This window comes from Ambystoma mexicanum, chromosome 7q (assembly GCF_040938575.1).
Source record: "Ambystoma mexicanum isolate Mex_15411 chromosome 7q, UKY_AmexF1_1, whole genome shotgun sequence".
Classification (NCBI taxonomy): domain Eukaryota; kingdom Metazoa; phylum Chordata; class Amphibia; order Caudata; family Ambystomatidae; genus Ambystoma; species Ambystoma mexicanum.
Window position 1 is genome coordinate 493659859 of NC_090941.1, and position 16880 is coordinate 493676738.

At 45.6% G+C, this 16880-nt stretch overlaps 1 protein-coding gene across 14 annotated transcripts in view; it reads right to left on the reverse strand.

Moving 5' to 3' along the window:
* The window catches only part of SETDB2 (SET domain bifurcated histone lysine methyltransferase 2), a 1645210-nt gene that overhangs the window by 1219320 nt on the left and 409010 nt on the right, over positions 1-16880 (reverse strand). The window lies entirely within an intron of this gene.

Sequence of the window (16880 nt, forward strand, 5' to 3'; positions counted from 1 at the left end):
TTATACCTGTTTGACACGTCCTCGGATCTTGTGCAATAACATAAGGAACTTGCTTCTTCAGTGCCATGAATTAATGTATGCACATTTGTCCACATTTCTAGAAAACCATTGTTTGCAAAACCAGAAAGCGGACACAAATTAACCAGCAGAAATGGGGAGCGAAGGGACAAAGAATTAACTTAATTCAATGTAGCATAGAGCACTATAATGGTTGATCTAGTGTAATTTTTTGATTGGCCCTAGACATGCATATAGGATTACTGTCTAGGTGTTTTAAATGATCTCTTCTTGACAATAAAGGTTCCACTTTTGGATCTTAAAAGTCATTTTTTGCTCACATTCATTGCATTGTATGGTCTGGTATTGAAATAGCTGGAGTCTGGTCTAAGGAATCGCATGCTGATTTTAATTTATTTTAATATTATTCGTATAGAGAACAACAATGTTGAATTGCAGATCACACAGGATGCCACACTGAAGTGTATTCTAATTTATTTATTTATTTGCATTTATATAGCGCACAAACGGCCGGGGGCATCGAGGCGCTGTTACAAAGCTTGCTTGGTCAAGTGACAGGTAAGGAGTACACAATAGTGGTTAAGTTAATTACAGTGTTTGTGGAGTTTGAGGGATTACATTGACACAGGTACATCAGAAAAGATAAGCGGACAGTTTCAACAAACGCGATTGTGGCAGGTTCATGGGTTACATGAGGGAGAGAGAACGATACTTGTTTAGGAGGGCAGGGCTAGTTAAAGAGCTTGGTTTTGAGTGATTTCCGGGAGACTGTGTGACGGAGGCCTCATTTCTGATCGAGATGGGTTACGCGTTCCAGCTTTTGGGTGCTAGGAACGGAAAGCTTGCTCCTCTGGTTTTGGCTCTCTTAACCGTCAGGACAAGGAGCTGGTTAGAGTGAACGGTTGCACAAAAGAAAAAATCAGCATAATAGTATATCCACTTCATAAAGAGACATTTGTTTGTACCAGATCAAAGACAAATCGAAGAGATATGCAGGGAGTCAGAAATGAAAGTCGGACACAAACCTGCCATGTTTTTGGTTAAAGACTTTTACTCAAAGAAAAGGGGTTGAGAAAAGGCCTTTCTGACTCTGCTCTAAGAGGAAATTCCCTACCTAAACCAAAAACTAAGGATTGGTCGTGTCAAGATGTCAAAACAAAACTGTCCTTTGTCAAAACGTTCTAGTCGGACCCTCACAATATAAACTATACTAAAAGATGAAAAGGGAAATATCTTTACCCTTAAAAGGTTTGGAAAAAGTGTACATAAAGAATACAAGATCCAAACAAAAAGTTCTTCAGAATCTAAGGTTCTTGGTTCCAGAGGGCTGTCCCCCTCCCCTGGGTTCTGCTTTGCTCCTTGAGGTGGTTTCCACACAACAGTTGTTTGAGCCTGTGAGGGGTCAGAAATGTGAGGCGGACAACGTGGTAAAGGTTTTTCACAGGTAGCCTCTTTATTAACTCAAAAGGGTTTGACAAACGCCTCACTATCCCTAACCTAAAGAAGATTTCCCTGCCTATCAAAATAAACTGATGAAAACACTCTAATACAAGGAATCTGGCCCTCACACTTGTACATCCATCAAACTCATAAAGGTAATATATGGCAATTCTGGGGAGTGGGGGTGCTGTGGAGCAGCCAAGCGAAATGGCTGCTTAGCCTCGAGGCTCTGTGTAATGGCGCTGTAACCTGTGCCGTTTGCATCCATCATCGACCTGTACCGACAGTTCATCTGGTAAATAAAGGAGGCAGATTATGAGCAGAACCGCATGCTAAAACTCTGGTCTGGTTCGGCAACTGTGGGGCTGAGATCTGCTGTGTCACCCTGCGCGGACTGTGCAGTGAGGCGGGCCCGAGTTCCGAGGGCTGACGGAGGATTGGACCGCACGCCGGAGCGGAGTGTGAATGCCGGTGGGGAAGGCACAGAGTGGCAGGAAGAAACATGGTGGCAGGGCGCTGCACAGTGGCGGAAGCCATATCGGAGTTGAGTGGCCGCACACTCTCAGCAGCAGCTGAGGGACTTCCTCGTCACCCAGGATTGGCAGTGAGCGGACCGGGTCTGCGGCGGGCTGGTGCAGTCTCTCGCTCTGTGCAAGGATGGAGGCAGAGCGTCGGCTAGCACAGTAGCCAACTGAGAGTGCAGTGAAGGCTTGTGGGCCGATGAGACATTTACACATGTTGGGCTGATCTCTTTCAGGGGAGTCGGTGCCTCTCTAAACTGCTGCACAACGGACCATCTTACAACTCCTGTGCTGGTGTCAAGAAGCTGAGTGACCCGATTCACACAGGCTGGTCACATAGTGCACTACAGTGACCGCATAGTATCCTGAGCTGCCCCTGGAGCTTAATAGGACACACTGAGGTGAGACCTTGTAGGGATAGCGGTCATTCTGCGCTGTAGGGGAGGCATGGTTTCACAAGTATGACACTGACACTAAAGGTACAATTTGTAAAACTTTTATGAAAGTTTCTGGGTTTGGAAAAACTCCTACTTTGCCCTATAACTAGGATGGAAGTATTCTCAACCATCTAATAAATAAATAAAACAGTCCTAGTTGAGTCCGTCAAATCAAAATGGCCTATACTAACAAAACCCTAATACCTGACCTATCTGTTGTACAAAAGTGTGTAAAGGAGAATGTGTATGTAAAGGAAAACAGTGTTAAAATGTAAAGAATAAATGCGGCGGAGTCAGCTCTCCCCACTTTAGACAGCACGGAGTAAGGCGGTCCGCGTAGGCAGGATGACGCACTCTGGCTCATGTTCTTAACACCAAGGCAGTTTGAAACGTGGATCGAAGCCCGGCTGGCCTTCCACGTTAAAGACTCTCTTCCCAGCTTTTAATTCACAAATCAACCATAAAGATCAAGCCGGTCCCCTCTGTCGGGCTCAGACCTTTCAAAACAAGAGTTCAACAACACTTGCAGGGGCGCCCTTTCCCAAGCTTAATTCACCTCCTTTAGGGGTCCCCTTCCACTAACTTTCACACTTCCCGTCTGCCTCTGTTGGGCTCAGACCATTTCGTGATGTCGAAGACTTTCGACTGTGCATGGCTTTCTCTACAGGCCTCCGAAGGACCACTTTGACTCAAAGTTAAACTTTCACCTTTTTACTCTCCCCTTCTCTCTGGGTTAATTTGGATCACTGTCTTTGCAGTTCATTCACTTTATCGCTACAAACATTTCACCTTTCACAGAGACTTTCGAGTGGGCTACTTCCCTTCGCCGGACCACTCCGTTACTCAGTGTCGCTGGTTCCACAGCTATCCTTACTTCAAAGTTCATTCAAAGGTCTGCCTTTCTTCGCCTCTCATCCACACACGTGCAGCCTTCAGTTGTGCAATATAATGTTCCAATTTCAATCTTTCCTTAACACACAATGGTCTTTCATATTGCTTGCTGTAGCATCCGCGTTGCCTGAAGGAGCAAACATTCTTTAGAATGTAGAATGCAGCAGTCAGCCGAGCGTGCTTCAGAGAGATGCAGGCGATAGGTGACATGACGGAATGTTGGAGGCTGCTTGAGAGTCAACAGCAGAGAAGCAACAGCCACAGCTACGGACATTGTCCTCTCCCTCCTCATTATGTAGAGTTGTACTTATTAACATATAATAAGATAATTAAAGCCATTATAACTTTCCCCTTTCTTGTTCCTTTATTTACCCACCTTCGGGCACTTCATTTGGCGACGAGGAGCTGTGCAGCTGTCAGTGCAAATAGCCTGACATTTACGAGGCCGCTCCACCCATGCCCGGGTGTCGCAGCGGCCCGATCCTCAATACGGTAATAACTTAATGACTGTTTCTGATCTTATACTGTGCTGCAAACCGATTGCCGTCACACTCATTAGGACTCACCCCACGGCTCACATTTGCATTGGGAATTACATATTGTGCTGTTCTTACCGTATCTTCCCACTCATCCATACGCTTGCGTGCGCAGAGATGCTCAAAGAAAGCACATGAGAAGAAATTCCGGCCGTGTTCACTTAAAGTGACATGCACGCTCTATAGTCTTTAGGAGAACAAGCTGCTGTGGAACACATAAGTTCACCTATACCTCACAAGCCATATATTCATGTACCATTGTGTACAAAATAAGAAATTTATTGCCATCTGGACATATATATAAACTGTTTCATTCCGGTAGTCATTGCATTCAGCAGTGTACCTCCACCGGCATTATTTATGCCAGATGCAGATGAACCGGCCATTCCTTGGAAGAGATGGATACGATCTTTTGAACATTATGCAGGGGTAGTCTGTGGCCCGAATTGCAGTGCAGAGAAGAGGAAGTCACTACTATTACATTGCTTGGGGCCTGCTGGTCAGGAAAAATATGAATCCTTACCTGAACTTCCAACTGATGAGGACACAGACATTAATGAATATGAACGCACTGTAAAGAAAATAAACAAACATTATGAAAAGAAAGTGAGTATCATTCTGGAGAGATACAAGTTTGGCAAGAGGACACAAGAGGAGGGAGAAAGTGTTGAGAAATACGTAACTGCTTTACGTAAACTTGCCAAAACCTGTAACTTTAATGAGCAATTAGATGAAAGGATAAGAGACCAATTTATGCTAGAATGCAGAAGTGCTAAAGTAAGAGAGAAGTTATGGTCCGAAAATGATCCTTCATTGGATATCGTGCTGAGAGTGGCAAAAGAAGTAGAGCACACTGAGGAGTGTGTGAGAGAATTAGAGAACAAAATGAAATCTGTCCAATTTGAGTCGAATAGTGTGAAAATTGCTAAATTGACAAGTGACAACACTGATGAGAGAGAATCCATCGCTATGGTAATTAACACCAATGTAAAAAAGAAAATACTCAATAAGTCACATCAACCACAGTCAGACAGAGGGAAAAATAAATACAATCAGAAAAATAATCCAGGAAATTACTGCAAGAAAGAAGGTTTCATCCCAAATTCAAGGAAAAAACGTCAAGGCAGATGCTACAGATGTGACAGCGTAAATCATTGGGCAGATGATCCTGAATGCCCAGCATTGAAAATCATTTGTAGTAGATGTAAAGGAAAAGGACACTATTCCAGGTGTTGCAGAGTTCGCAACATGTCCACCAACTGGATAGGGGGAAATTCTAGTAGTGATCGCAGTGATCAAGATGAGGGTGAAGAGTGTGTATTCATGGTCATGGATGATGAAGATGAAGTACTAGATAGCCCCAAAGCCAAAATCTACATTGATGGTGTTGAAATAGACATGATGATTGATACGGGAGCAAAATATACATTAGTACCGCAACAACTATGGGATAAGAAAAGACATGAATACCTACATGAGACGGATATAAAGCCGAGAGCATATGGTGGTGTGAGAATAAATACCATAGGGTGGTTTTGGGGCAGTCTGAAATTCAAAGGAAGAAAAGCCAATGGCAAGATTTACATCACAAACTCAGGTCAAACTCCTCTATTAAGCTGGACACATCAAAGCAAGCTACAAGTCAAAATAGATTCGATTGCTGAGGAATCTGTGTTTGCTGTTCAAAATAAACCAGATAAGCAGAAGAGTAATTCTGAGATGAAGAATCACACTCCTGAGAATGTCATGACAGAAGTATTTCGTGATGGGATTGGATGTCTGCGAAGGTATGTGCATGAAATAAAGCTGCGAGCCAATCACACGCCTGTAGTTCAGAAATTAAGGAGTGTTCCAATATCCATGAGAGATGAAGTCAAGAGGGAAATCAAACTCATGGAAAGTCAAGGCATAATTGAAAGCATTGACGCAAGCGAATGGGTGTCACCATTAGTAGTTCTCAGAAAAAAATCGGGAAAGCTGAGAATATGTATTGATATGAGAGAACTCAAATGTGTTATACCGGACAGGCATCCTCTACCCAATATTCAAGAGTTAATATCTACCATTGGACCCTCGAGTCATTTCTCCACTCTAGACCTTACATCAGTTTACCACCAAGTCAAGTTGCACGAGAAGTCTAAACACCTTACAGCCTTCATTACACCAGACGGATTATATCAATTCAAGAGAATGCCATTTGGTCTTGTATCGGCAGCATCTGTCTTTCAAAAGATTATGCACAAACTCTTTGAAGGAGTGCCAGGAGTGATATGTTTTCAGGATGATATTTTGATTCATGCTGATAGTCAGAGACTTCATGATGAAAGGTTAAAATATGTGTGTAGAAAACTCTGGGAAGCAGGAATGACCTTAAGCAAAGAAAAATGCAAAATTGATTGCTCCGAAATCGAATATCTAGGACATAAGATTTCGGCCAATGGAATATCTCCAAAAGAACAATTAGTCAATGCCATAAAGAAGATGCCCAGACCGAGTACTAAAGAAGAAGTACGCACATTTTTAGGTATGGCGGAGTATTATTCAAAATTCGTACGTGATTTTGCTGTACATACAATTCCTCTTCGTGAAATCAATAAGAAGATGTTTACATGGAACGACGAATGTGAGGAGGAGTTTGAATTCATTAAATCTGCTATTGATAAGGCTCCTGCTTTGAAGAACTTCATAAGTGATAAGAAAGTCATCATCACCACAGATGCCAGCAATGTCGGGTTAGGAGCTGTCGTCACGCAAGAGCATAAGGGGCAAGAGATGGTGATCGCATTCGCTTCAAGACTTCTGAAGGGGGCCGAAAAATCGTATGCAGCTATAGAGAAAGAAGCATTGGCAATTAAGTGGTCAGCAGAAAAATTCAGGAGTTTTATTTGGGGCCGCGAAGTAGAATTCCGCACAGACCACAAACCATTGATTCATGTTATAATGTCCAAAGGGTTGGACAAAGTTTCCAACCGAATCAGAAGATGGGTGATACTTCTCCAGGAGTTTAATTGTAATGTGCGTTATGTACCAGGAATAAAGAACATTGCGGCAGATTGCTTGTCACGGCTGACTAACGTTTCAGAAATCGTGGATGAAGATGATAATGCAGAAAATGTTCTAAATATTGAGTCCACGTCTATTTCAAGAAAGGAATGGAGTGATGCTGTAAGGGATGACAATTCCATGAACAGTCTTAAGGAACTATTATGCAATCAAGGTTCATGGAATAAGGCCATGTTTGAGAAAGCCAATCTTTCTGAATATTACAGTATTTCCAGTGATATTAGGTGCTATAAGTATTTCAACCCATCTAGTAAGTAGGTCAATCACTACCAGACAATACTTTTGTATCCCCGCACTACACACTGGGCCCAACACATCCATTCCCACATCTTTCCATGCTTTATCGGGAATTTCAGTCACCACCATGGTTTGTTTCACTCCCACACAGCTCTTGTCATTATTGTTGCAAAGGATACAATCCCTGATATGTCGCTCTATTTGTAGGTCGCAACCCGGCCACCAGTAATCATTTCTTATGCGTTGCTTGGTTTTCACCATCCCTTGATGGCCTTCATGACCTAACTCGATGATTCTTTGTCGCAAACTATCTAACATATGTGAGAGAGAAGGCTATCCTAATAGTATTTTGACTGACAATGGCACTCAATTTAGATCCAAAGAAATGAGAGAATTTTGTAAAAAATATTCAATAACACACAAAAAAAGTGCCATTTACCACCCTCAAACCAATGGCACTGTGGAACGCTTCAACAAAGTGTTGAAACAGACCATCAGGTTGGCATGGTCCAACGGCATAGATTGGGAAACAGCTGTTAAGGAAAGAGTTATTGCACATCGTTTCACACCCCATTCCACTACGGGACTTTCCCCGTTTGAGTTGAGCAGGGGTAGGAAAGCATGCACAAAATTGGCGCCTATGTGGTTAGACAATAAGAACAGTGGAGTCAACAAGGACTTCGGGGTAGTATGTGACAATATCAGGAACATGCAGTTAAAAAACAAATCTGTATATGATTAGAAGAGACCCATAGGCAGATTCGATAAAGAAACTGTAGTGGGGAAGATGGTAAGAGTTAATTTACCTCCTGTTCTCAGAGAAGGCCCCTGTAAGTGGTCCAAACCTATCAGAGTACTGGAGGCCTTTAAACATTCAGTTAGAACGGAAGATGGTAGAATCTGGAATGTTGAAAGAATATGGTTATGTGGTGATAAAAAAAACTCTACCGACAACAGAGTTAGAGGGATGGTGAGACATGAGAATGAGCAGAAGAGAGGGCAAGGTGATGTAAGTAGTTGGAAAGATCAGAGGGTTGTATGTAGAATGAAAGATGCGCGGGATGCAAGGTCTGACAAATCGGAAGTGATTTCCTTGCCCAGTCACATCAGCGAGATACCTCGATGTTCTAGATCCGGGAGAGTTCATCGCAAGCCAAAAAAGATGGAAGACTTTGTGTGTTGTGTACATAGACTGTAATTTCTATTGGTGTTGGAATTTTTGTTGCATATAAAGGAAGGGAGATGTGTAGCATCCGCGTTGCCTGAAGGAGCAAACATTCTTTAGAATGTAGAATGCAGCAGTCAGCCGAGCGTGCTTCAGAGAGATGCAGGCGATAGGTGACGTGACGGAATGTTGGAGGCTGCTTGAGAGTCAACAGCAGAGAAGCAACAGCCACAGCTACGGACATTGTCCTCTCCCTCCTCATTATGTAGAGTTGTACTTATTAACATATAATAAGATAATTAAAGCCATTATAACTTTCCCCTTTCTTGTTCCTTTATTTACCCACCTTCGGGCACTTCACTTGCCAACTCACCGGCTGTGTGCGTTTCTTTCTTGTCTTTACGATATTTCAAATTAGGAGTCAGTGTTACTACCACAGGCTTGGCCTCGCCTCCCCAACTCTGCCGTTCACCCGGGAGAGTTGCTGGCGCCCTTGAAACACAATGCAGCCTTCTTGATTGGCATTTGGCCTTCTCCACCTGTCTTCCACAGCCTTGGAGGCAACAACCCCCTGCAGGGAACTCTTGGGGTCCTCGACCCGTTGCTCTTGTCCCTGGGTCCATTGCTCTGCTCCAGTAGGTTCGCCTTTGCCCCGGAAGTTCAGCTCTTACTCGTGTTCCATCTTGCTCAGAGTGTGTCCCTTTTATCCGTGTGAAGAGAGCCAATTGGTCTCAGATGTATGCACTTAAAGTCAAGTGCCTGATTTTGCTTGACTCGATCAGCGGGACATGACCAATGAGATCTATAAGAGTTAGTCTTGTTACTCTCAGTCACCCTCTTCCTCGACCCAGTATTTGTGTAGAAAGGGGGTTGGGGGGGGGTAGTTGAGACATCTGAGAATCCTAAAAAGTAGGCTGGGTTAGGTGTACGGGAAAAGAGGTAATACTGCGTATCACCATCGGTCGCCTCACCCCCACTCCCTGAAGATCCCTCACCCAGGGTCTGGATCCAAAGGCGATGGCTGTGCCCTGGGCACCTGAGAGAGAGATCCCCGGGGACAAGTAGATGAGACACCATTTGGTTTCTCACAGCGCCCAGCGAGCTTCCAGAGCTTCAACATAAAGAATCAGTAAACAAGGACACTGGCGGTGCGACAAGAAGAGGGTCTGTGTATTGGGGACTTTGTCGTTGATTGGTGCTGGGCTGAGGAGGGGATGTCAAGATCTGAGCTCCACGAAGTTAGGTATACTTCTGTTCCCAAATAACAGTCAGAGAGGTAGATAACCACTCGCTGAACGATTGAGACCACAGGTGGTGGGGACAGGAACACGGATCCAAGGTGGCTACAAAAAAGGGATAGGGTTAGACAAGACAATACCGCCAATACAACAAATGTAACACTAGTAAGACTGTTGCCTCCTACCTGCAGGAAGACCAAAGTGGGCTCAAATACCTAGATGTCCCTCACTGGGAGGTGGAAAGATTCAACCAGGGACCACGTGTGGTTTCTAAATTCTGGAGTACAGAGTAGTGGTGGCAGACCGTGTTTCCAGATCATGTGATCGCGTGGAAACTGCTCCTGATTGGCCCTGACACACATCACGTGACCCGTGCGTATGCATAGTTTGTAATCCTACGCGCGCGGTCACGTGAGCGGCCAGGACGTCGGAATGTCCACCGGAACCACAAGCGCCATGGCAGCCTCCATCCAGAACGTTGCCCTAAGTGTTGTGATGTTGGCGCTGCTGTGCGGCGTCGAGCCGCAGATGTCACCAGCGACCCTCGGCCCTCGCGGTCTGACGCCGCGGACCCTGAAAGCATTCCGCACATCTGATGACGCTGAGCCGGGCCACCCATGTGACGCCGTCTCAAGGTGGGTGGAAGCATGTGTTGTTGTTGCATGACAGAGCCCCTCCTCAAGGGTCCACGTCCCCGTGGACTAACAGGGAAATCCTTGTTAAAACGGGAGACCAAGAGAGGAGCATGAACATCACTAGCTAGTTCCCAGAAACTCTCCTCCGGGCCATACCCCAACCAGTCTACCAGGTAGTACAGACGTCCCCTGACGATACGTGACCCAAGGATGGCACTAACCTCATATTCCACATCCGAACCCTTAAGAACGGGAGAAGGGGGTAGGACCATACGTATGTTGGCAGGACATGGTCTAAGAAGGGAAGTATGGAAGACTGGATGGATCCACCATGTACTATGTACAGACACCCTATAAGCCACAGGATTGATGACTTTCGTGATACAGTACGGGCCAACAAAGCTGGGTAGAAATTTGCGACAACCAGGCAAATGTCTGGTAGAGAACCATACTCTAGCCCCCACAGAGTATTCAGCCGCATCTGTACGTTTCCTATCAGCTGCCCGTCACATTCGTACTTGAGACTCTTTGAGGTGCAAAGTTTGGGTATGGATTGCTTTCATGTCCCTAATACATGAGTTGACGGCAGGCATGTGTGTCTGAAGGATCCGGGAATGGGTCGACAAGAGGGTAGTGTCCATGTAGACAATAAAATTGAGAAAAACCTGTGGATGTGTGGGGTGCATTATTATAGGCAAACTCTGCCACAGGCAGAATCGAATGCCAGGTATTTTGGTGTTGTAAGGAAAGACAGCGGAGGTACTGCTCCATGGATTGATTAACACGTTCTGTCTGTCCTTCTGTTTCTGGATGGTATGAGGAAGAATATCGGGAATCGATGCCTAATAATCGTGTGAGTGATCTCCAGAATCGAGAAGTGAATTGTGTACCCCGATCGGATATAATGACTGTGGGTAATCCAAAGAAACAAAATATGTGTCGAAAAAACAGATCTGCTAGTAAAAGGGGCCATTTTTGTGAAAGAGTCAACTACAACCCATATGGTGTTGAATCCACACACTTTAGGCATGTCTGTAACAAAATCCATGGTGATGGTGTGCCATGGTCGAATTGGTGGTGTTAACGGTTGTAATAGGCCAGACGGGCGTGTATGAGTTTTTGCATTTAGCGCACACTGAACATGAAGCCACATACAAGACCGTGTCTTTGTGCATTGTTGGCCACCAGCACCAACGGCAGAGTAAAGCCACTTTGGCGTTTGTCCCGGGTGTCCATTAATGGCTGTATCGTGGGACCATTCCAGAGCAATTGAACGTGTATCAGGTGTGGGAAGGTATAGCTTATTCTGAATAAATGGTAAACCGTCGTGTATGGTGATATCCCATTCCTGAAGCTGTTCGTGATGTGTGGAGACCCATTGGCGGAGCATAGCTAAGAGATCAATAGAAGAAGTACACAAACAGATTACATGTGTGTCTTCTAAGAGCGTTTCAGGGAAGATAGGAAGTGCCTCTCCCCCAGGAATACGAGAAAGAGCATCTGCCTTACCATGGACATTACCTGGGCGATGTTTTATTATGAAATCGTAAGCAGAAAAAAACAGATGCCACCGGACCTGCCGACTATTAGTGCACTTAAGTGTGGCAAGATCCTGGAGATTATGGTGGTCTGTGTATACCACAACCTGGTGTTTCGCCCCGAGTAAATGGTGTCTCCAGATCTGAAAGGCGTCCTTTACTGCAATTAGTTCTTTTTCAGTGACGGTATAATGGCTCTCTGCTTGTGTAAAGTTCTGAGAATGGAAGGCAACTGGATGCAACAAACCAGTGACTGGGCAGGATTGGGACAAGACAGCTCCTAATGCGTATGAAGAGGCGTCCACCTTGAGCACATATGGCAAATTGGGGTTGGGATGTTGCAGAATATGAGCCGTGGTAAATGCCATTTTTAGGGTTATGAAAGCCTCCTGTTGATGTGAGGACCAGATGAACGGGACATTAGGACATTAGGACTCGTGAGTTTTGTTAAGGGAGCAGTGATGGCTGAAACACCTGCGATAAAACGCCTATAGAAATTGGCGAAACCACGGAAGGACTGTAACTCTTAAACGGTTTTGGGGACTGGCCAATTTAAGACAGCACAGACCTTTGCAGTATTCATAGTCAGACCCCCAGGAGTGATATGGAAACCTAGAAAATCGACTTCTTGTGCATGGAACAGGCATTTTTCAAGTTTGGCGTAGAGACTGTTGGAACGGAGTCTATGGATGACTTCCTGCACATGTAAAATGTGTTCTTGAAGTGACTGGGAGAAAATGAGTATATCATCGAGATATACTACCACATATGTATCCATTATATCATGGAAAACCTCATTCATAAACTTCTGAAAGGTGGCATTACATAACCCGAATGGCATAACAGTATATTCGAATAAGCCATAACGGGTACAAAAGGCCGTTTTCCATTCATCACCCTTTCTGATATGTATCAAATTGTAGGCACCTCTGAGGTCTAATTTGGTGAATATTGTAGCATGGGTCAAGCGATCTAACAATGGTAAAATGAGAGGAATCAGATACCGGTTTTTAATAGTAATCTGGTGTAAACGTCTATAGTCTATGCAAGGGCATAGATCCCCTTCCCTCTTGGGCACGAAGAATATAGGACTGGCCGGATTGAGATGGGGTGATCTGCCCGAACTGTAGTGAATGTTGTAGGTATTCTTTCAAGACGACCTCTTCCGATGTGGACAGGGAGTATATGCGCCAACATGGGATAGGAGCTCCTAGGACCAAGTCGATTGGGCAGTCATATGGACGATGTGGGGGCAAATGTTCTGCTGACTTCTTATCAAACACTTACAAAAAATCATGGTACTCGGTCGGCAGTTCGGTTGTTACAAGACCAATTATATGTCCCATAGGTTCATTTTCCATGCTCGGTGGTTCGTGTAGTGTTAAACGAGCTATTGCTCCCAGAGCTTGTGCGGGACTTGTAGTGTCTGAATTACATATGCAATGTTCATGACAAAACGGTGAATCAAAAACAACGGATCCTAGGACCCAGTTTATGACAGGATTATGGGTCTGTAACCATGGGATACAAAGAATCAAACCGTACTGCGGGGTGGTAATTGGATCAAAAGAGATGGTTTCTTGGCGATTGTCCTGTAATATAAGAGTTAACGGAGCGGTCTGTTGCCTAACGGGACCTGGGACAAGAGGAGAGCCATCTACTCCTTGTACGGATTCGGGGTATCTTTTATTCTGTAGAGGTAGATTCAAGGAGGTGGCCAATGATATATCAATATTGTTCCCTGCAGCCCCCGAGTGTCATGATCTCTGCTTCCAAAAGGTCAGGGTTTTCCCAACTCCCTTGGAAGCAGATCCATAACCCAGGTTCCGAGTGCCAACCAGTCCCAATTGGGACCTTTTGGACCCAGTCCTGGCGCCAGTGGCACCAGGCTCATAAATATGCCCAGTCCCAGCGCTGGAACCGCCGGGCTCATAATGCTTGGGTGGACTTACCTGCAGCAGACCATGCTGCTTACTTGCCTGCCAGTTGAGCCTCTGATCCTCTTCTGTTTGGAACTACTTTTCCTGTTGGGTGGGGCAGGAGCCACTCCCTAGGTTCAGAACACTGGAACTCTTCTGGAAAGCAGGAACTCTTTTCTTACCTAGGCGTGGCTGTGGAAGGAGACACCTAAGCACTACAGGAGGCTATTTAAACCACACCCGATGGATGAATCTTGCTTTGCGTTATTATGCATCCTCTGCAGCAGAACGCTCATCGTGTCTTCTGCATCTGATGCTGGGCCTAAGGAAAAAGGCTTACCATCCTGAATCCAGTCTTCAGCAACACCTATAAAGACAAGAAAGAACAGGTTAGCATTACGGTCTTCAGTGACAGCGCTTCACTTACCTGGTCCATCGGCTGTCACCAACGCCTCGCGCTGCATTCCGGCATCTGAAAGACAAAGGCTTACCTACTCTTCGTGCGCTCCGGAGCTCTTCGCACTGCATTCCGGCATCTGAAAGACAAAAGCTTACCAGCTCTTTGCACGCTCCGGAGGCCTTCGGCGCTGCATCCCGCATCTGAAAGACAAAACAAAGGTGCGTTTAAAGACATTGGAGAACTTTAATACTCACGTGCCATTACTCCTTTGCACATCCAACCCAGTGGGTATTCCGGCACCCTGCAGCCGCTCCGAACTTGTACCTGCAAAATAAAAAGACAGTTAGAGCGCATCGTGAAGCAGGCAACAAGCACTTACTTACGTGCTTCCAGGCGCTTCCATTCATCACACGGGCTCCATCTTCAACTCACTTCAGCCCGTCATCCGCCATCGCCGGAACCCTGCAAAAACAAGAGACATCATTACTAAAGACTTTTAAAGACATTAGAATTACTCGAAACTTACCGTTCGTGCAGTAAACGACGGACAGCAGTCCTCTGAAGTCAAGAGGCCTGCTCCCCTTATCCAGTGAAGAAACTGGTTACAGCACCCTGCCCCGAGGCAGATGGAGAGCACGGCGTTCCCTTACCTAAGGTGAGAGCGTTAACCTTGGGGTTCTACAGGAGAAGAGAAAGGGAAGAAGAGAGAGACATTCAATAACCCAGTTCATGAATCCCATATTTTATATCTGCAGACATCTTCCCCTTCGAGTCAGACATACAGTGCACAGAGGTCCAGCCCAAAGAGCCAGTCGTGTGTTACACATCACCTTTGAAGATACGGTATACGCCCAGTCAAGACCGGCGCCTCTACGGGAATCAGGTGAACGTTACACCGAGTCGATGACTAATTGAACAGAATGTTTGAGGTTTCCTGTGGGACACAGATGTGCTTGTAGGTTGAGGGGTCTAGAGGTCTCTGGTAACGCTGGGGGAGTATATGACTGTACTGAATAGCCCGTTCACCCCCCCCCGTCATAGGGTCGAGCCTTCTGAAAACCAGAGGTTTTCAACTTGGGTCTTCTGGGACACTCCTGCACAAAATGTCCGAGGGTTCCGCAGTAAAAACAAGCATTGACTTGTTTGCGGCATTCTCGTTCTGCAGGAGATATGGGACTGCATATACCCCCTTACTTGCATGGGTTCACTGGTATCTGAAGAAGGAGTTGACGTAAAGAACAGTGGGGTGGTCTTTTTATTTTCTGTCTTACGTTCTGTGTGTCGGGCATCAACCTGGAGTGCAAGGTCCACCAATTCGATATATTTAGTGGGTAATGCTGGCACAACGGCAAGTGATCTTTCATTTGATAACTAAGCCCCTGGTAAAACACGACAGACTTCTTATCCTCAGGCCATGCAGTCTCTACAGACAACTGGTTAAAACGTGTGATGTACTCGATTAATGAGGATTTCCCGTGTGTCAATTCTAGTAGCTCCAGGTCTCGGGTTTGGGCCTTATGACGAGTATCAAATACCCGTGTCATTTCGGCTACTAGGTGGTCAAAATCGTAGAGAACAGGACTATCATTTTCAAGAAGTGGGTTGGCCCAGGTGGCGGCTATCCCGCTTAGGTGAGATAAAGTAAAGGCAGCTTTCGTTGTGGAGTCGGTAAAGGCCTGTGGCCTGCATAAGAAATGTAACTTGCATTGGTTTAGAAAGGTGCAGAATTTTCGGGGGTCACCCTGAAATTTCTCGGGGGCTGCAAGGGGAAACGGGGTTGGTACATATACCGGAGCAGGGTTTGCTACTACGGCAGGTGGTTCTGGCTGGGCCACAACGTCCCCGAATTCCTCATCAGGGGAAGAGAATGCCTCTCGCTTTAGATAGCGTCTAAACGCTGGTGTATAGCCACAGTAGCAACGTTCATATCTGCCTGAAGGACCGCGATAGCCTGGACCAAGGCAGCCACCGGATCCCATGCAGAGGTATCCATAACTACGCAGAAGAAGGCTTCTCAGTCTGTCAAGATCTGAGCTCCACGAAGTTAGGTATACCTCCGTTCCCAAGTACCAGTCAGAGAGGTAGATAACCACCGCTGACCGATTATTGAGACCACAGGTGGTGGGGACAGGAACACGGATCCCAGGTGGCTGCAAGAAAGGGATAGTGTTAGACAAGACAATACAACACATGTAACACTATAAGGACTGTTGCCTCTTACCTGCAGGAAGACCGAAGTGGGCTCAAATACCTAGATGTCCCTCCCTGGGTGGTGGAAAGATTCAACCAGGGACCACCTGTGGTTTCTTAATTCTGGAGTACAGAGTAGTGGTGGCAGACGCTGTGGATCATGAAATGCCAATATCCAAAAAGTGTCTGTTAGGGAGAATTCTCTTATAAGGCTAATTTGCCAAACCTAGTGAGTCCCCCAGCAGCTTTGCTGGATTTTTGGGTTTTTTTTTCTCCTGCTAAGAGTGAGACTCTTTCTCTCCCACTCTTAGACATGATTTGAGGTATGTCTTTGACTTGTTATGTGCTTATGGGCTATGGGGTTTCTTTTTACTCCATAGGGTATCATCTGTTTTTCTGTATGTGTGATACACAGCACCCTCAGTGCAGTACCACAGGGGTGTCACAGTGACGCCCAAACATAGACTCCATATTCTGGGACTGACTACTGTCTCCCAGGGCATGTAAAGTCACCATTGGCTTTACTAGTCCAAATTTGTGAACAGAACCAGTACAAACCATCATATTGTGGAAGTACTGGTAAGGGGTAATTCGATTGCCCCTGGGTCTGTTTTCAAGGGGGCACTGTCCCGTCCCCCCTCGTCGAGTTTCT